This window comes from Hyperoodon ampullatus, assembly GCF_949752795.1.
Source record: "Hyperoodon ampullatus genome assembly, chromosome: 16".
Taxonomy (NCBI): Eukaryota; Metazoa; Chordata; class Mammalia; order Artiodactyla; family Ziphiidae; genus Hyperoodon; species Hyperoodon ampullatus.
The window spans coordinates 39,638,111-39,660,310 of record NC_136929.1 but is presented as its reverse complement, the minus strand read 5'-3'; positions in this window follow the sequence as shown (position 1 = coordinate 39,660,310).

The window sequence follows — 22,200 nt, the reverse complement described above, 5'->3', positions numbered from 1 at the left end:
AGACTTGTTAATTGCTTTCCCATTAGGCCTTGTCCACTGAATGTTCTTCGAGCTCTGAATCACTATATATATACGTCCAGCAACTCTTTTATAGCATCCACTTGGAAAAAAAGAGATGCTCAGTCAGCTCCCAGATGTTTCAGCCATCCCAGTGAGGCTCTAAACATGAAAGAAGAAGGCATCTTGGACATTCCAGTTTTATCAGACACCATCTGTGCCTAACCTCAATTGTAGAATAATGCAGGACAAAAGTTTGTTATTTTGTTTAAGTCTTTAAATTAGGGTAATCTCATGCAGCAATTGACAACTGAATCAGCTATATAATTATTGTTTTATAGGCAAATATTTGTTTATGTTCATCTATACTTATACTGATTTACTTGCTCACCTTCAAAAAACTTTATCATACTCCTTTTCTTATAGAATAATTTTTCTTCTTCATGAGATATAGCTATTTGAATATCCTGTGGTAAAGTTCTCTCAGATTTCGTTGGGCTAGAGTGTCTTGATTTTGCTCCCCTTTAGATTGATAGTTTGTGTTGACCATTATTTATTATCATCACTTTGAAGCTAATATTTCACTTTCTTTGTGATTTCATTATACTACTGACTGCTACTATAAGTATACTTCATTCTATGCCTCTTTTCCTCTTGGAAATTCATTTAGTCTGTAGTTGAAATTTTAATTCTATTCTTATTCTCTTTTTTCAAAATCTATGCTTCATGTCTTCCCTTTTTTATTTACAATATACAAAACATTTTCTGATCTAACTTCCATTCTCTATTCATTACTTGTTCCATATCTTCAACTGTGAATATTCTCTTGTTAACTTACCCATTGAGTCGAATATATGTATATATATATATATATATATATATATATATATATATATATATATATATACACTCCCACACACACATACATATGTAAGCATATCTGTTTCAAAATCTGTTTTTGTTTCTTTATTATAGTTGCATGATCATATTTAGCAATTACGTCTTCTAATGTGTTTTCAATTCAATTTATTACTTTAAATATTGATATTTTACATCAATATTTTATAGGGCCAATGTGAATTCTAAGTCATTGGATTTTAATTTTTTTGACTATTACTACTGGCAGTTCAAGGAAATCTTTTTTTTTTTTTCTAGTAAATTGTCCTTTTATTCTCTCACTTTTTTTCAGCTATATTGAGGTACCACTGGCAAATAAAATTATAATATATTTAAAGTGTTCAATAAGATAATATATACATTGTAAAATGATCCCCCTCAGTCAAGTTAATCAACACTTCCATCAACTCACATATTTACCTCTATTTTGTGTGTGAGATCACTTAAGTTCTACTCTCTTATTAAATTTCAATTATACAATACAGTACTATCAACTATTGTCACCATTTTATACATTAGATCATCAGACCTTCTTCATGTGAAAGGCATTTTCCTGAATTTTGGTATTATGTTCATAAGTGGCTAATCTAAATTGGACTTCTAATGGGCTTAGTTAGGTATGCTTTTCTCCAAAGAGTACTTGTTTTTGCTTAAGTTGGGAAGTGTTCTACTGGAAACTGCCTCAATTTAACTTTTAAGCTTTGGATATTCCAGACCGTATGAGTAATATATGCTTTCAAAGCTGTTTCTATCATGGAATATGTTTCCACCTAACAAGAGCTGTGGTTGAGCTCATGGAGATTGTCTATGATCTATTCCTTTACTTGAGGCTTTATGTGATGTTCTCTGTTACTGTCCCACATCTAGCAAAGGGGTGGAACCTTGTCTTTTATCTTCATCATAGAAGGGAAAACTAATTTCTCTACTCTTCTGTATGATAAATGTCATAAAACAGTCTTGTTTTCATTTAGGTTTGTTTTGTTTTGTGTGTTTTTGACCCTTGGTTTTCTTATCATTCTGGTTGTCTGTTGCCTCTGTAAGGGAAGACTCTGGATTTCCTTTTCCTTTTCTTTTCTTCTTGTGGGCTCTGCTAATCAATTAAAATTATGTTAACTGAAATTTAGGCAATATCTAGGTGCTTTGCCTCAACATTTTTTTTGTATGGTTGACAATATTTATTGAAATATATTTCTATTTTTCACTCATCTTCTTATAACATATTATATCTCAGTCTACTTATTAAACTTTATATTTAAATTTATAAAAGTTTAATATTTTGTTTAGAATTGTCTTATGTTACTTGTTTAGTTCTTAGACTACTTATTTGTCATAAATCTTTTGGTCCTACAATTTAGAGCAATAATCAGTCAGTATTTTATTTGTGTTATTCTTCTAGGAAATCTATGCATTTAATTTTGGACTTATTGCTATCATTTCATTTTAAGTGCCAATGGAAATATGAAGCATTGCCCAGGTAGCTTAATCAATACATGTGTATTATTTTACATAACAGGGAGTCTGAAGGTAAGCCGTTTCAGGTTTAATTATTTCAGCCACAGGGTAGCATCAAGACACTAATGCTCTCCATTTTTCTGCTCTGCCACTTCCTGTGTGCTGGGTATTAACTTTAAGTCTGTATAATCATGATCAAAGATAGTTTCTGCCACCTCAAGATTTAGCTTCCTACCCCTGAAACAATCTTTGTTAAGAACTGGGCTTATGACTGTGGTCCTTGTGCATACATTTGTGTCAGATGTCCAAACAAAGTCAAGGTTTTATTAAGTATGAAATGGGAGACTCATTATGGTATGAATAACTAATGGAATCTGACACAAAATCCTTTAATATATAGTAAATTTTTTGTGAATATTATAGTCATCAGTCCTTTTTGTAAATTATGTGTATATACATATATGTATAATTCTATATATTTCATTATATATACACATGTATTACATTATATATGTCTACATATTTTATATATGTGCATATGTTTTTATATATAATGTGTGAGATCACTTAAGTTCTACTCTCTTAGTAAATTTTAATTGAATAAAATTAAACCATCCTTGACCTCTTTACTCTAAGGCTTTGCTTTCCCATGGAGGTAAGAAATGGGAAACAGTCATGACAATATATTGATTGCTTCAGGTATGGGTATGGTTACCACAGCCTTGGACTGCTGACAGAAGTTTGAGGTAGACAAAAGTTTGGGGAAGCCAAAGCCCTTGAGATGAGTGATCACCTGATACATGGCTCTGCTTTTAACCTGAGTGAACCACACTGACTAGAAACCCCTATGTGTTTAGGAAACACTGTCTTAAAAAATACTCTTGCTGAATTTATTAAATACTTATATTCCATTTTTAGTTTTATCTTATCCACCTGAACTTTTACATATCCTCCATGAAACACTATTTAATGTCTTTTCACTGTCTTCAAATATTTATGTATTATAATTTCTTGTGCATTTAGCTTTTATTTATAAATAAATGTCTTTAAGGTATCATAATATATATTCTGCAGTAATCTTTAGCTATATTTAATTTTGCTCAGTTGAAATTAACATTCTGATGTATAAAATACTAGTGAAAATTTTTATCTCAAATATTTTATTTAAATAATTTTATTTAAATATTTTAGAATAAAGAATGTCTGAATGTGTATCTACAACAACAGCACAATGAATGAGAGTATCATTTTTTTCTGTATATTAAAGCTAACAATCTTGCAATTATAAAGGACGTTTGACTTTGCATTCCTAAAGAGAATTCAGTGACACAATTATATTCAGCAAAACATGACAATACAAGGCAGATAACAGAATAACACGTTGAGAAAAACACAAAATAAACATAATTGAAAATAGTATTTATAGATTTATGTAACTTTTTTTATAGTTTCCCTGAATTTTTTAAAATAAGGCAAAAATAGTTATTCTTTATTTTATTTATTTTATTGTTAGGTAAAAATAAAATTAAAGATGATAGAATTTTTCCCCAAATAACAACATTATTCTTTGAAAGACAGTATAAGAAAAATATATGGGATTTGATGTCAAGTAACACTATGTTTTTTTTCTTAATTTAATAACTGCTTGACTTTGGGCAAATAACTGAAAAAATATGACTTTTAGTTTTTCCATGGGAATAAGCATATTTATAGTTTGGATTAGTAGGAAAAGAAAAAACTTATCAACTTGCAGATTCACTATAATCTGTTTCCTAAAGGAAGATAAATCATAAGCAGGGTGAGGGGTGACATAGACCTGAGAACCTTGCTTATAATATAAGAGGGAAAGTAAGTATAATAACTCAGCCAAATATTCCAGGGAAGCTAAAAAACAAGAAATTGAAACAAGTATGAAACATCAATGTCATACTTGGCATTAGAGACAAGAAACATGTAGTCCACGATAAAGGTCATCAGGAAATCCCTAAACCCTAGTGTCAATAGTTTTAAAAATGATTCCAACTTCTATTAGAGTACATACAGAAATTATACTAATCAACTCAAGCTGCCATAACAAAATACCATAGGTGGCATATCTTTAACAGAAAGTTATTTTTGAGCACAACCCATACCACATACTACAGACCACTGAATAAAATAGGAATCAGTGAATACATGTTTGATATAAATAAGTAAACAACAAGGTAATGCTGTTCCTTACATTGTAAACCATCATATAAATTTAGAAGGTACGGTAACACTATAAAATGACTGTATGACAATAGCCATAATAATAATTGACTCAAGGAAGAAGTAATAATTGATGATAAAACTAGTGTATAATAGTTTGATGAGCAATAGGTTATTTACATGGTCTCAAGGTATCTACTTATATTAATTACAATGGGAAGACATTGATGTGATGTGCCTCCTGATATAATGCACTGAGAAGAACACAGCATCATTTCTGTGACATTCCTGCTATTAAATGCATGACATAAATTTACTCTTGGGGAAACATCAGACAAACCCACATTGAGAGACATTCTACATGGTAATTGATCTGTATTCTCAAAATGATCAATTCCATAAAAGTAAAGAAAAACTGAGAAATTGTTCCTTAAAAAAAGAAACTGTTGAGATGTAATGTGATACAGAATTTTCATTTACTGTAACATTATTGAGAAAATGGAGATCTGAATAAATTCTGTAGATTCGATAATAGTATTTGCATAATTGTTCGGTGGTTCTGTAAGGAAATATTTTTGTTTTAGGAAATGCACACTGAAGCATTTAGGAATAAAGTACACTGATGTTTTCTAATCTCAGATATTTCAAAACATATACAGAAAGAGAATGATAAAGGAAAAGTGGTAAAAGTTTGACTTTTGCAAAAGCTGAGTGAAAGGGAAGTTGGAATTCTTTGTAATATTCTTACAACATTTCTGTGTCTGATATTATATCAAAATAAAAATCTTAAATAAAAATAAAGATTTAGTTTTTATCCTTTTTGGTAATCTTTCTCCTGCTTCAGTTTTAGATCTCTACACAGGGCAAGTGGCATTTACAAAAGTTTAAAACCTGTCCTTAAAACTTTTGCATCTAGAAAATGGAAGGTCACCTGCAGTAACTGACCTTGTAGTTTACCCACTTGCAGGCAAATGTCTGGCTAGAGAGTAGAAAACTCAGATTATACACCTTTCCCATACAATATTTCTTTCACTGATTTTTATCACTCTATTAATACTTGGAAAGGAAGAAGGTATGTGAAACTCAAATCTCCTCAATGGTTTTACTTTCAGAAGTTTGATAAGATTGTTAGTTGATACCAACTGGTAAAATTAGGTTTAGGGGGCTTCCCTGGTGGTGCAGTGGTTGAGAGTCTGCCCTGCTGATGCAGGGGACACGGGTTCATGCCCCAGTCCAGGAGGATCCCACATGCTGCGGAGCGGCTGGGCCCGTGAACCATGGCCACTGAGCCTGCGTGTGCAGAGCCTGTGCTCCACAACAGGAGAGGCCACAGCAGTGAGAGACCTGCGTACCACAAAAAAAAAAAAAAAAAAATAGGTTTAGGGATTATCCATGAGTAATCCCTTCTTAATTCCTCTCTTATTGTTTATGAAACCACCATTTATGTGTCACTCAAAAATGGAGTTATTTTTACTCATCATTTTTTTTTGGAGGGGGTACATGGCCCTCTCACTCTTGTGACCTCTCCCATTGCGGAGCACAGACCCCAGACACGCAGGCCCAGTGGCCATGGCTCATGGGCCCAGCTGCTCCGCAGCATGGGAGATCTTCCTGGACCGGGGCACGAACCTGTGTCCCTTGCATCGGCAGGTGGACTCTCAACCACTGCACCACCAGGGAAGCCCCTTACTCATCATTCTTAATAAAAAACTTGTAGTTAGTTTCCAAGTCCTTTCTTTCCCCCTCTAAAATTCTCTTTATTTTATATGCATTTTTGACTGTATAGGTTTCTTTTCATTTTTTAAAACACTTTACTGAGGTATGACTGACATGTAAAAAGCTATATATATTTAGCATATACAACTTGATGAGTTTGTGGATTGACTGAATAATTTTCTTATTAAGAACATTGTAACCCCTCCCTTTTGTTTATTGGTCAAGTCCAGTTTCAAACACCTCCATCCATGTGATCAAACCACATCTGAATTGATAAATTATTTATAATGGAAATGGAAGCTTTTTTTGGGTGGGTGGGGGGTGATTTACCTTAGTATTATTCAATTAACTTGATTTAAAAAAAATTGACAAGGGCCAAATCCTCTACTTGTTGTAGCTTCCCATACCCAACATTATGTAAATATTCAGCAAGTAGTCACTAAATATTCATTAATTCATTTGAAAAACAAGAAGCACCTTTTTTATACCAGCCAATGTTTCTACACTTGTTATATGTGATACGGATTTTCTGAGCCTTATCTTGCAAAGGGAATAGACAGGTAAAAGTCAATTGAAAATGCACATCAAGTAAGATCATTTTAGACTGAGAAAAATGCTATGAAGCAGAGTAAAGTATAATTGATTGATGTGTGTGACTAGGTAGGGAAGCCTGACTTAGATTAGGTGCTCCTGAAAGGCTTCACTTAGAAAATGACATTTGAACTGGGACATGGATGACTGGAAGGAGTCAGCTGTGAGCAATCTAGTCACCTAAATTTAGGCAGAGTCAGAACAAGTGTACATGAGCAATGTGAGAAAGATTTTGGTGTATTGGAAGCAAAAGCAAATCTGACTGCAGCTTAGTGAATGAGGAATAAAGATAAATTGAGAGACAGGCAGTAGGAGTATAAATTTTTTTCTAAAGGCAATGGGAAGACAGTGGTAGTTTTCATCTTGGAACTGTCAGAGATCAATTTTTACTTTTTTACTCACTTCAGCTGGATGTAAATAGACTTCTTGTTGGAGAGAAGGAATTGGAATAATTTTTAATTGTAAAATTTCAATTGCTGGAATAATAAAAATTGAAATAATTTTATAATTGTCTTGAGACAATTATAATAATTCAGATAAATATTAATTGGCTTGCTCTGCATTTATAGTGGAGATTCCAAGATGTATGACTTTGAGCCATTAAGAGGAATAACTAATGTATTTGATTTGGGCATTGTGGAAAAACTCACGGAATGACTCCTAAGTTTTCAACTTCGGCAAGCAGATTAAAAAGAAAAATCAAGCAAACTAAAAAGACTGAGGGAGCTACACAGTACAGTACATGTTAGTGTGAAAGTATTGGGGAGGTCAAGGCTTCTGCCACAGTTGTGTTAAATTTGACCTGTCTGTGGACATGCAAGTTGTGACACCAAGCAAGTAGTTTGATATATGAGTTTGATGAACAATGGAAATATCAAGGCTGGAGACATAAGGGCAGGAGTCAACAAATAAATGATATTGTAATAATTTTTATATCCTTACATAAATAATTGAATATCAAAAGTATATTAATAATTTATTATAAATATAGATTGATTCTAATGGTATTTTTATTTTTGCACTTACATTGCTAATTTCCTTCAACAAGTACAATTGAAAGCTTTTATTTCAAAATTAAAATGATTTTTATATCTTAAGGGCAATTTGTCTTCAAAATAATATTTTGATTGCAGAAGTTATTTTCACAGTAATCATATTTCAAAAATACTTCTAGTTTAAGATTATTTTAATGCAGAAAGAAATGAAGTACATCTTCATTTCTTTACAAATGAATATTTATCCCAAAGTAGTAATTTTATTTTTTCAGGATTATTATTTTTTTTCTTTTCTTTCTTTCTTTATTTATTTTTATTTATTTTTATTAGTTTCTGCTTTATAACAAAGTGAATCAGTCATACATATACATCTGTTCCCACATCCCTTCCCTCATGCATCTCCCTCCCTCCCATCATCCCCATCCCACCCCTCCAGGCAGTCACAAAGCACCGAGCTGATCTCCCTGTGCTCTGTGGCTGCTTCCCACTATCTATCTACATTACATTTGGTAGTGTATATATGTCCATGCCTCTCTTTTGTTTTGTCACAGCTTACCCTTCCCCCTCCCCATATCCTCAAGTCCATTCTCAAGTAGGTCTATGTCTTTATTCCTGTTTTACCCCTAGGTTCTTCATGACATTTTTTTTTAAATTCCATATATATGTGTTAGCATACGGTATTTGTCTTTCTCTTTCTGACTTACTTCACTCTGTGTGACAGACTCTAGGTCTATCCACCTCATTACAAATAGCTCAGTTTCATTTCTTTTTATGGCTGAGTAATATTCCATTGTATATATGTGCCACATCTTCTTTATCCATTCATCCGATGATGGACACTTAGGTTGTTTCCAGCTCTGGGCTATTGTGAATAGAGCTGCAATGAACATTTTGGTCCATGTCTCTTTTTGAATTACTGAAATCTCTGGCATTCCTGTACACTAATGATGAAAAATCTGAAAATGAAATCAAGAAAACACTCCCATTTACCATTGCAACAAAAAGAATAAAATATCTAGGAATAAACCTACCTAAGGAGACAAAAGACCTGTATGCAGAAAATTATAAGACACTGATGAAAGAAATTAAAGATGATACAAATAGATGGAGAGATATATCATGCTCCTGGATTGGAAGAATCAATATTGTGAAAATGACTCTACTACCCAAAGCAATCTACAGATTCAATGCAATCCCTATCAAACTACCACTGGCATTTTTCACAGAACTAGAACAAAAAATTTCAAAATTTGTTTGGAAGAACAAAAGACCCCGAATAGCAAAAGCAGTCTTGAGAACGAAAAACGGAGCTGGAAGAATCAGGCTCCCTGACTTCAGACTATACTACAAAGCTACAGTAATCAAGACAGTGTGGGACTGGCACAAAAACAGAAAGAGAGATCAATGGAACAGGATAGAAAGCCCAGAGATAAACCCACACACATATGGTCAACTTATCTTTGATAAAGGAGGCAGGAATGTACAGTGGAGAAAGGACAGCCTCTTCAATAAGTGGTGCTGGGAAAACTGGACAGGGACATGTAAAAGTATGAGATTAGATCATTCCCTAACAACATACACAAAAATAAGCTCAAAATGGATTAAAGACCTAAATGTAAGGCCAGAAACTATCAAACTCTTAGAGGAAAACATAGGCAGAACACTCTATGACATAAATCACAGCAATATCCTTTTGGACCCACCTCCTAGAGATATGGAAATAAAAACAAAGATAAACAAATGGGACCTAATGAAACTTCAAAGCTTTTGTACAGCAAAGGAAACCATAAACAAGACCAAAAGACAACCCTCAGAATGAGAATTATTTTTTTAAATGATAGTATAAATTAAGATGAAACACAGTTAAGAAAGCCATAAGAAAGCAATATGGTAACTTTTTGTTCAGATCTTTTAAAATGTCAACACAAATCAAAGTCAGAATTCAGAGACTATTCTAGAAGTATTTTCTCTCAAGTCCCATTGGCTGAATTGTGGCTGGTAATGGTCTGTAAAAGGAAAACCAATTTGCCCCTTGATGGAGATTACTGTACCAAATGTAGCAAAGAGCTTTACAAAATGTGATACGCTTTTGATTCAACTGTGAAAGGGTCAATTAGTTTCCTAGTTTTTCTTTTTGTGCGATGGAAATAAGTCTTGCTTGTTAATTCTCTTTAATTTCCCACATCAGTTTCTTGGCATTACTGTTTATTTCTTAACCTGCAAAAGTGTATTTAAGACAGTGTATAGTTCAACATGTTTTAAAATTCTAATTCACTGGTAAATAACTATTTTTGAAAACTTGATTTATGAGGTTAAAAAACTTTGAAACTAAATTTATTATATTTATAAATAAATTTTTAAAGAAGAGAATGAATTATTTCTTCAACATTTCTAACTTTCTCAATATTAATTAGTATGACTTTTGTTCCTAGATTAAAATTTCTTAAAAATTAGCTGGTTATGCTATAGCCAGCCATCCACATAATTAATATCTATGAAAAATATGTCCTTTATTTTTAATGTACTCTAGCATAGAAAAACTTAAAATGCACCTGTTACATATGATGGTTATGCATATTTATAAACTTAAATCAACAGGTAAATTATGAAGTTAAAACTTATCTTTTCTTCACATTTTAGTATATTTGTTTTAGAGTTTATATCTGAAACAATGTTTTAATTAAATTATTAAAGCAAATGAAAGACTCATCCTTATGTTAGGGATGTCTTATAACAAATAAATAATTTATGTAATTAAAAAAAGATTGAGAACTTCCCTCATACTGCAGTGGTTAAGAATCCACCTGCCAATGCAGGGGACATGGGTTCAATCCCTGGTCCAGGAAGGTCCCACAGGCTGCAGAGCAACTAAGCCTGTGCACCACAACTACTGAGCCTGTGCTCTAGAGCATGCAAGCCACAACTACTGAGACCACACATTGTAACTACTGAAGCTTGCATGCCTAGAGCCTGTGCTCCACAACAAGAGAAGCCACTGCAATTAGAAGACTGTGTGCCACAACGAAGAGTAGCCCCCGTAGCCACAACTAGAGAAAACCCACAGGTAACCGTGAAGACACAATGCAGCCAAAAAAAAAAAAAAAAGATTGAATTTACTTTATGATTCTTATGAAATTCACTTTAAGGTAATCATTACCTTATGTGTTTATTCTTGGAAAAAGTTGAACATGATAAATATAAAACTTACGTCTCTAAAAATGCCAATTTAAAAACATGGAACCTTCAGAGGTGTCATATTTTGTGTACTTTCAAACAGCTATCACTGCAATAAAATAAATTAGAAATGTGCAGAAATATTATTATTGATTAATATAGATATTTTATATGTAGAACATTTCTTATAGTGAGGAGGCACAATATTTTTTTAAATTTTATTAAAATAAAATTTTATTTTAAGACTTAATTTACTTTGAAGTATGCATATAAGATTAATATCATATTTTAGAATAATATAAATTCAGGCTGTGGAAAAAAATGGTGAACTAGGAAAATCCAGCTTCCTTATCATACCACAAAGATCAATGATTGGACAGCTATCCACAAACAAAAACATCTCTGGAAAACCTCTGGAGTCTACTAAGATGTTTTAGCAACACCATGAAACAAAAACCTTGAGAATAATTGCAAAAGAAGAGAAGGGAGACATAATCCCATCTCTCAGGCTGGCATTGTTTAGTGCCAAGAAGGAACATCCCAGCTGGAAAGAGTTCCTCTTATCTGGAAGGGAAGGTCAGTGTGAGCCAACAGCTTCTTCAGTCTTTGGGGGCACTTCACAAAAGTCCCAGCTCAGTTTCACCTCACCCAGACTGGTAAAGCTGAGAGGTATTGAGCCAGCTAGGAACAAGGATGGAATTCAACAAATCCTTAATTTTGGGATAGATCTCAAAAACACAAGTTCAAACTGCTTTGAATTGCAGGACTCCTGCTTCTAAAGACAGATGTTAATGCTCGCCTTAACACATCTACAGAAGTTATTATTTCACAAGAGCATTTATTTCAATCATTGAGCATGTATCTGTTGAATATCCTCATATAGACACTGATTTAGGCACTGGGCACATAAAAAATTACATATGATCCCTGTGTGCAAGACTGACCACAGGTGAAAAATTACTGTACTTAATTAATAGCAAACTATTCATGGGGAACAGGGAGCACATATTCCATGGAGAAATATCGCTTACCCAGAAAATGTTCCAGAGGTAACACTTAAGCCATTAATGAAGAGAGGAGTTTGCTACAACTACCAGAGAGGCAGAAAGGAAAAGAATGAGCAAATACACAGGGTTATAAAAAGGCATAACATTCAGGGGAAATTCAAACATTTACCCATTTCTGATATATAAGATACTAAGAATGAGCACGTACAATAATATTGAAAATGTAGTCAAAGACAAGGTCATGTAGGGCTTATGGTATTTTCTCAATTTCTCAGTTTCCAACTGTGGGACAATCATTTTTAGAAATCACTCCTTATGGTATTGGTACATGAGTAGAAAGACTAATAGAACAGAACACAAAGTACGGAAAGAGAAAAAAATAGTTATTGTGATTTAAAATTGATTAAATTGGCCTTCAGATTAAATAACTAGTATTGTGAAAACTGATAGTCATTGCAAAGTGATACTGGATCTGTATGTCACGCCACATGCCAGGATTAACACCAAAGGATCAAATATTTAAATGTCAATAATGACATTATATTAGGACTAGAATAAAAGCTGAATGTGGGTGGATTCATTTAAAATATTGGAGTGGAAAAGTTTTTTAAACTATCACTTAAAATATAAACACTATAGTAAAAAAATGATAAATTGAAGTATATTAAAAATCAAAACAAAGGAAAAATAAACCTGATAAAAAACAACATGAAGGGGGGCTTCCCTGGTGGCACAGTGGTTGAGAGTCTGCCTGCCAATGCAGGGGACACGGGTTCGTGCCCTGGTCTGGGAGGATCCCACATGCCGCGGAGTGGCTGGGCCCGTGAGCCATGGCTGCTGAGCCTGCGTGTCCGGAGCCTGTGCTCCACAACAGGAGAGACCACAAGAGGGAGAGACCCATGTACTGCAAAAAAGAAAAACAAACAAACAAACAAAAAACATGAAGAAAAATCTTGCAGGGGAAGCATAAGCAATATCAAAGATAAATAATTATTGTAAATGTCTATATCAAAAAAATGGTGTCCTCAAATTTCATATGTTGAAGACTTAACCGCCAGTTCTTCAGAATGTGATTTTTTTTTGAGATAGGGTCTTTAAAGAGTTAACTAAATTAAAATGAGGCAATTAATGTGGATCCTAATCCAATCTGACTAGTGCCCTCATAAGATTTGGAGATTAGGACATACAGAGAGGTACCAGGATTGCCCACACACAAAAAAAGCACACGTGAGGACACAGGATAACACAGTGACCTGCAAGACAAGGAAAGAAGCCTCAGGAGAAACTAAACCTACAAACTTTGATCTTGGACTTCTAGTCTCCAGAACAATTAGAAAAAAAATTTCCAATGTTTAATAAGACACCCAATCTGAGGTATGCTGTTATAGCAGCCCTAACAAGCTAACACAATCTCTCTTATATGAAAACTGAGAGAAATGAAGAAAAAAAAATTCTCCCAAACCCAACTGAATAATGGGCAAAATACATTAAAGTACAGTTTACAGAAAACATACAAGCATTCCTTAAACAGATGAAAAGTAGCTTACACTTATTCATAATAAAAATAATGTACCTAAGACTACAATCAAGATGCTATTGGGGAGAAGGAAAATTCCCCCTCTACCTTTCTTGAGTTTTTGTGGCTGGACTAATAATGAAATTAACACAAGACAGATAACAGGGGGAAAAGAAACACATTTTATTTTGTGTGCAAGGAGGTCTCATAGAAATGGGACCTAAAAACTGGCTAAAGCAGTCAGCTTTTATACTTTTTAGAAAAAGAAACAAATTTGTGATGGATTGACAGGACAATGAAACTTAGGTTTTGGGAGTTTAATTAGTGAAGAATTTAAATAGAGCTTGGGATTTGGGTAGTAAATTAAAGAAGTAACAAGATGTGTTTATATATCCTCTTGCCCCAGAATTCCCTATCTCTGGAGATAAGGGTGTTCTCTACTGACAGATGTATGAAGTGCACCTTTCACAAGAGAGATTTATTTCCTGCTTTTTTTTTTTTTTTTTTTTTTTTTTTTGCGGTATGCGGGCCTCTCACTGTTGTGGCCTCTCCCGTTGTGGGGCATAGGCTTCGGAGGTGCAGGCCCAGTGGCCATGGCTCACGGGCCTAGCTGCTCTGCGGCATGTGGGATCCTCACAGACTGTTGCATGAACCCATGTCCCCTGCATCGGCAGGCGGACTCTTAACCACTGCGCCACCAGGGAAGACCTATTTCCTGCTTTTAGGAAAACTGAGAGGAGGGTCAGAGTGTCCCTCTTGCACTGGTCATTTCTTAAGTAACATAAATACAAAATAATTAATATGCTATTGAAGAACATTTTGGAATGTCCTACCCTGGGTCCCAACAATGTTATATCTCATTGTTCAGATTGACAGAAACCCCAAAGATGTGGAGAAACACCCGCTCTTTTTCTTTTTTTTAACATCTTTATTGGAGTATAATTGCTTTACAATGGTGTGTTAGTTTCTGCTTTATAACAAAGTGAATCAGTTATACATATACATATGTTCCCATATCCCTTCCCTCTTGCTTCTCCCTCCCTCCCACCCTCCCTATCCCACCCCTCTAGGTGGTCACAAACCACCTAGCTGATCTCCATGTTCTATGTGTCTGCTTCCCACTAGTTATCTATTTTACGTTTGGTAGTATATATATGTCCATGCCACTTTATCACTTTGTTACAGCTTACCCTTACTCTCCCCATATCCTCAAGTCCATGCTCTAATAGGTCTGTGTCTTTATTCCTATCTTACCCCTAGGTACTTCATGACCTTTTTTTTTTCCTTTCTTTTTTTCTTAGATTCCATATATATGTGTTAGTATACAGTATTTGTTTTTCTCTTTCTCACTTACTTCACTCTGTATGACAGACTCTATGTCCATCCACCTCACTACAAATAACTCAATTTCGTTAATTTTTATGGCTGAGTAATATTCCACTGTATATATGTGCCACATCTTCTTTATTCATTCATCCAATGGTGGACACTTAGGTTGTGTTTCCATGTCCTGGCTATTGTAAATAGGCCTGCAATGAACATTTTGGTACATGACTCTTTTTGAATTATGGTTTTCTCAGGGTATATGCCTAGTAGTGGGATTGCTGGGTCATATGGTAGTTCTATTTGTAGTTTTTTAAGGAACCTCCGTACTGTTCTACATAGTGGCTCTATCAATTTACATTCCCACCAACAGGGCAAGAGTGTTCCCTTTTCTCCACACCCTTTCCAGCACTTAAAGTTTCTAGATTTTTTGATGATGGCCATTCTGACTGGTGTGACATGATATCTCATTGTAGTTTTGACTTGCATTTCTCTAATGATTAATGATGTTGAGCATTCTTTCATATGTTTGTTGGCAATCTATATATCTTCTTTGGAGAAATGTCTGTTTAGGTCTTCTGCCCATTTTTGGATTGGGTTGTTTGTTTTTCTGTTATTGAGCTGCTTGTAAATTTTGGAGATTAATCCTTTGTCAGTTGCTTCATTAGCAAATATTTTCTCCCATTCTGAGGGTTGTCTTTTGGTCTTGTTTATGGTTTCCTTTGCTGTGCGAAAGCTTTTAAGTTTCATTAGGTCCCACTTGTTTACTTTTGTTTTTATTTCCATTTCTCTAGGAAGTGGGTCAAAAAGGATCTTGCTGTGATTTATGTTATAGAGTGTTCTGTCTATGTTTTCCTCTAAGAGTTGATAGTGTCTGGCCTTACATTTAGGTCTTTAGTCCATTTTGAATTTATTTTTTGTATGGTGTTAGGGAGTGTTCTAATATCATACTTTTACATGTACCAGTCCAGTTTTCCCTGCACCACTTATTGAAGATGCTGTCTTTTCTCCACTGTATATTCTTGCCTCCTTTATCAAAGATAAGTTGACCATATGTGTGTGGGTTTATCTATGGGCTTTCTATCCTGTTCCATTGATTTATACTTCTGTTTTTCTTCCAGTACCATAATGTCTTGATTACTGTAGCTTTGTAGTATAGCCTGAAGTCAGGGAGCCTGATTCCTCCAGCTCCATTTTTCATTCTCAAGTTTGCTTTGTCTATTCGGGGTCTTTTGTGTTTCCATACAAATTGCGAATTTTTTTTCTTTTTCTAGTTCTGTGGAAAATACCAATGGTAGTTTGATAGGGATTGCATTGAATCTGTAGATTTCTTTCAGTAGTAGAGTCATTTTCACAATGATGATTCTTCCATCTCAAGAACATGGTATATCTCTCATCTATTTGTATCATCTTTAATTTCTTTCATCAATGTCTTATAATTTTCTGCATACAGGTCTTTTGTCTCCTTAGGTACGTTTATTCATAAATATTTTATTCTTTTTGTTGCAATGGTAAATTGGAGTGTTTTCTTAATTTCACTTTCAGATTTTGGATTAGTAGTGTATAAGAATGCCAGAGATTTCTGTGATTTAATTTTGTATCCTGCTACTTTACCAAATTCATTGATTAGCTCTAGTAGTTTCCTGGTAGCATCTTTAGGATTCTCTATGTATAATATCATGTCATCTGCAAACAGTGACAGCTTTACTTCTTCTTTTCCTATTTGGATTCCTTTTATTTATTTTTCTTCTCTGATTGCTGTGGCTAAAACTTCCAAAACTTTGTTGAATAAGAGTGGTGAGAGTGGGCAACCTTGTCTTGTTCCTGATCTTAGTAGAAATGGTTTCAGTTTTTCACCATTGAGGACAATGTTGGCTGTGGGTTTGTCATATATGGCCTTTATTATGTTGAGGAAAGTTCCCGCTATGCCTACTTTCTGCAGCATTTTTACCATAAATGGGTGTTGAAGTTTGTCGAAAGCTTTCTCTGCATCTCTTGAGATGATCATATGGTTTTCCTGCTTCAATTTTTTAATATAGTGTACACATTGATTGATTTGTGTATATTAAAGAATCCTTGCATTCCTGGTATAAACCCCACTTGATCATGGTGTATGATCCATTTAATGTGCTGTTGGATTCTGTTTGCTAGTATTTTGTTGAGGATTTTTGCATCTATGTTCATCAGTGATATTGGCCTGTACTTTTCTTTCTGTGTGACATCTTTGTCTGGTTTTGGTATCAGGGTGATGGTGGCTTCATTGCATGAGTTTGGGAGTGCTCCTCCCTCTGTTATATTTTGGAAGAGTTTGAGAAGGATATGTGTTAGCTCTTCCCTAAATGTTTGATACAATTCACCTGTGAAGCCATCTGGTCCTAGGCTTTTGTTTGTTAGACGATTTTTAATCCCAGTTTCAATTTTAGTGCTTGTGATTGTTCTGTTCATATTTTCGATTTCTTCCTGGTTCTGTCTTTGCAGGTTTTGCATTTCTAAGAATTTGTCCATTTTTTCCAGGCTGTCCATTTTATTGACATAGAGATGCTTGTAGTAATATCTCATGATCCTTTGTATTTCTGCAGTGTCAGCTGTTACTTCTCCTTTTTCATTTCTAATTCTATTGATTTGAGTCTTCTCCCTTTTTTTCTTGATGAGTCTGGCTAATGGTTTATCAATTGTAATTACCTTCTCAACGAACCAGCTTTTAATTTTATTGATCTATGCTCTCACTTCCTTCATTTCTTTTTCATTTATTTCTGATCTGATCTTTATGATTTCTTTCCTTCTGCTAAATTTGGGGGTTTTTTGTTCTACTTTCTCTAATTGCTTTAGGTGCAAGGTTAGGTTGTTTATTTGAGATGTTTCCTATTTATTATGGTAGCATTGTATTGCTATAAACTTCCCTCTTAGAACTGCTTTTGCTGCTTCCAATAGGTTTTGGGTCGTCCTGTCTCCATTGTCATTTGTTTCTAGGTATTTTTTGATTTCCTCTTTGATTTCTTTAGTGATCAATTCGTTATTAAGTAGTGTATTGTTTAGTCTCTATGTGTTTGTATTTTTTACAGATCTTTTCTTCTAAATGATATCTAGTCTCATAGCATTTTGGTCGGAAAAGATACTTGATATGATTTCAATTTTCTTAAATTTACCAAGCCTTCATTTGTCACCCAAGATATGATCTATCCTGGAGAATGTTCCATGAGCACTTGAGAAAAATGTGTATTCTGTTGTTTTGGGATGTAATGCCCTATAAATATCAATTAAGTCCATCTTGTTTAATGTATCATTTAAAGCTTGTGTTTCCTTTTTTATTTTCATTTTGGATGATCTGTCCATTGGTGAAAGTGGGGTGTTAAAGTGCCCTACTCTGTTTGTGTAACTGTCGATCTCCCCATTTATTGCTGTTAGTATTTGTCTTATGTATTTAGGTTCTCTTATGTTGGGCGCATAAATATTTACAATTGTTATATCTTCTTCTTGGATTGATCCCTTGATCATTATGTAGTGTCCTTCTATGTCTCTTGTAATAGTCTTTATTTTAAAGTCTCTTTTGTCTGATATGAGAATTGCTATTCAAGCTTTCTTTTGATTTCCATTTACATGGAATATCTTTTTCCATCCCTCACTTTCAGTTTTTATGTGTCCGTAGGTCTGAAGTGAGTCTCTTGTAGACAGCATATATATGAGTCTTGTTTTTGTATCCATTCATCCAGTCTATGTCTTTTGGTGGGAGCATTCAATTTATTTACATTTAAGGTAATTATCGATATGTATGTTCCTATTCCCATTTTCTTAATTGTTTTGGGGTTTTTATTGTAGGTCTTTTCTTTCTCTTGTGTTTCTTGCCTAGAGAAGTTCCTTTAGAATTTGTTGTAAAGCTGGTTTGTTGGTGCTGAACTCTCTCAGCTTTTGCTTGTCTGTAAAGGTTTTAATTTCTCCATCAAATCTGAATTAGATCCTTGCTGGGTAGAGTAATCTTGGTTGTAGGTTTTTCTCTTTCATCCTTTAAATATGTCCTGCCCCTCCCTTCTGGCTTTCAAAGTTTCTGCTGAAAAATCAGCCATTAACCTATGGGGTTTCCCTTGTGTGTTTTTGTTGTTCATCCCTTGCTGCTTTTAATATATTTTTCTTTGTATTTAATATTTGGTAGTTTGATTAATATGTGTCTTGGGGTGTTTCTCCTTGGATTTATCCTGTATGGGTCTCTCTGTGTTTCCTGGACTTGATTAACTATTTCCTTTCCCATATTAGGGAATTTTTCAACTATAGTCTCTTCAAATATTTTCTCAATCCCTTTCTTTTTCTCTACTTCTTCTGGCACCCCTATAATTCGAATGTTGGTGTGTTTAATGTTGTCCCAGATGTCTCTGAGACTGCCCTCAGTTCTTTTCATTCTTTTGTCCTTATTCTGCTCTGCAGTAGTTATTTCCACTATTTTACCTTCCAGGTCACTTATCCGTTCTTCTGCCTCAGTTATTCTGCTATTGATCCCTTCTAGGGTATTTTTAATTCTATTTATTGTGTTGTTCATCATTGCTTTTTTCCTCTTTTGTTCTTCTAGGTCTTTGTTAAAAGTTTCTTGCATTTTCTCTATTCTATTTGCCAGATTTTGGATCATCTGTACTATCTTTAATCTGAATTCATTTTCAGGTAGACTGCCTATTTCCTCTTCATTTGTTAGGTCTGGTGGGTTTTTACCTTGCTCCTTCATCTGCTGTGTGTTTTTCTGTCTTCTCATTTTGCTTATCTTACTGTGTTTGGAGTCTCCTTTTTGCAGGCTGCAAGTTCATAGTTCCCATTGTTTTTGGGGTCTGTCCCCAGTGGCTAATACTGGTTCAGTGTGTTGTGTAGACCTCCTGGTGGAGGGGACTAGTGCCTGTGTTCTGGTGGATGAGGCTGGATCTTGTCTTTCTAGTGGACAGGTCCACATCTGGTGGTGTGTTTTGGTGTGTCTGTGGCCTTATTATGATTTTCAGCAGCCTCTCTGCTAATGGGTGGGGTTGTCTTCCTGTCTTGCTAGTTGTTTGGCATAGGGTGTCCAGCACTGATGCTTGCTGGTTGTTGAGTGAAGCTGGATCTTGGTGTTGAGATGGAGATCTCTGGTAGATTTTTGCTGTTTGATATTACGTGGATCTGGGAGTTCTCTTGTGGACTAGTGTCCTGAAGTTGGCTCTCCAACCTCGGAGGCACAGCATTGATTCCTGGCTGGAGCACCGAGAGCCTTTCATCCATACGGCTCAGAATAAAAGGGAGAAAAATTAGAAAGAAATAAAGAGGATAAAATAAAATAAAATAAAGGTAAAATAAAGGTATTAAAATTTAAAAAGAAAGATAATTATTAAGAAAACAAATTTTTTAAATTAAAAAAAAAAATGGATGGACAGAAACCTAAGACAAATGGTGAATGCAAAGCTTTACAGACAAAATCTCACACAGAAGCATACACATACACACTCACAAAAAGAGGAAAAGGGGAAAAAAAAATATCTTGCTCCCAAAGTCCACCTCCTCAATTTGGGATGATTTGTTGTCTATTCAGGTATTCCAGAGATGCAGGGTGCATCAAGTTGTTTGCAGAGATTTAATCCCTGCTCCTGAGGCTGCTGGGAGGGATTTCCCTTTCTCTTCTTTCTTTGCACAGCTTCTGGGGCTCAGCTTTGTATTTGGCCCCGCCTCTGTGTGTAGGTCACCTGAGGACGCCTGTTCTTCGCTCAGACAGGACGGGGTTAAAGGAGCAGTTGATTCGGGGGCTCTGGCTCACTTAGGCCGAGGGGAGGGAGGGGTACGGATGCAGGGCAAGCCTGCGACGACAGAGGCCAGCAGGACGTTGCACCAGCCTTAGGCGTGACGTGCGTTCTCCCGGGATATTTGTCCGTGGATCACAGGACCCTGGCAGCGGCGAGCTGCGCAGGTTACCGGGAGGGAATGTGTGGACAGTGACCTGCGCTTGCACACAGGCTTCTTGGTGGTGGCAGCAGCGGCCTTAGCATCTCATGCCCATCTCTGGGATCCGCGCTCTTAGCCATGCCTCGCGCCCGTCTCTGGAGCTCCTTTAAGCAGCACTCTCAATCACCTCTCCTCGCGCAGCAGGAAACAAAGAGGCAAGAAAAAGTCTCTTGCCTCTTCGGCAAGTCTTGGCTTTTTCCCAGACTCCGTCCCTGCTTGCAGTGGTGCACTAACCCCTTCAGGCTGACACACCGGCTCTTTAACAAAGGTGTGCTGTCCCTAAGCAACAATGAAGATTCCTTATTATGCTAATAAACCAACCATAAGTTTGGTAGGTTTTTCTAGTAGTGTAATTTATTCAAACTCAAACACTTTATATTGATTAAAAAAAAAACTTATAGAGTATATTATATTTGAAACATGTTGCCAAGGATATAAAGTAATAGCCTATATTTGGACACTGAGAATTCCTCAGCAGCAAGATATATTTTTGTAATCAAAGGCCCATTATTCAGTTCATTTATTTACGTTGCCACTTGTCTTTTTCCTGGTCTTACACTTGAAGACCTAAGATTTGTCTCATTATTATTTTATTACAGGTCTTACCAGCTTTTCAAGACTGTCCTCAAAAGCATCAAGACATTTTTGACCTTTCCAAGACCCTGCTAATATCTCCTTATCAGGACACTTTGTTCACTCATTCCCTAGGGCAGACCCTTTAAAAAGCATACTCTTGAACTTGGTGGCAGGCAGTGAAATCTTCTCAGATTTGTCCCAGTGGACCTGTCATCTCTCCTTCCCCCTGTTGCTCACTTCTTTGTCCTTCTTTACTTTTCTTCTCAAAGGAATCACCTGCGGGAGAAAAAAAAAAAAATGAGTGTCAGAATGCCAGTGGAAGTTCAAAGCCTTGATTCATCTTACTGAAAAATGCACTGGCTCCAACCACAGCTCTCCAGAGTCTCTGCCTATCATATTCCTTCCTCAATTTGCTTGGTATTTTACAGTCATACATAATGGATCAAATGGACAAAGTTTTTCTGCTCTCTGAGCAGTATACATTCATAAAAGTTTGCATGTACATAAAACTATTTCTATGAAAAGACAATAATATATTGTGACTTCTAGAAAATTATCCACTGTCTTTATGTAAACAACTGTGTCCTTCTGCAGAAATTTTATTTTCATCATAACAATGGCTATATCATTCCTATTTACAATACTTTATACATTTCAACTATGGCAAAATGTGAAGATTACTATGAAGTGACTTCCTTTCACACATATGTATGCATTTAAACACATGAATATAAGTAGGCCCATGGAAATTGAGTGAGGAAGTAGTATGTAGAGTAGTATGTCATTTTAGAATCACAAAGTTACTTGTTATATGGGTATATAT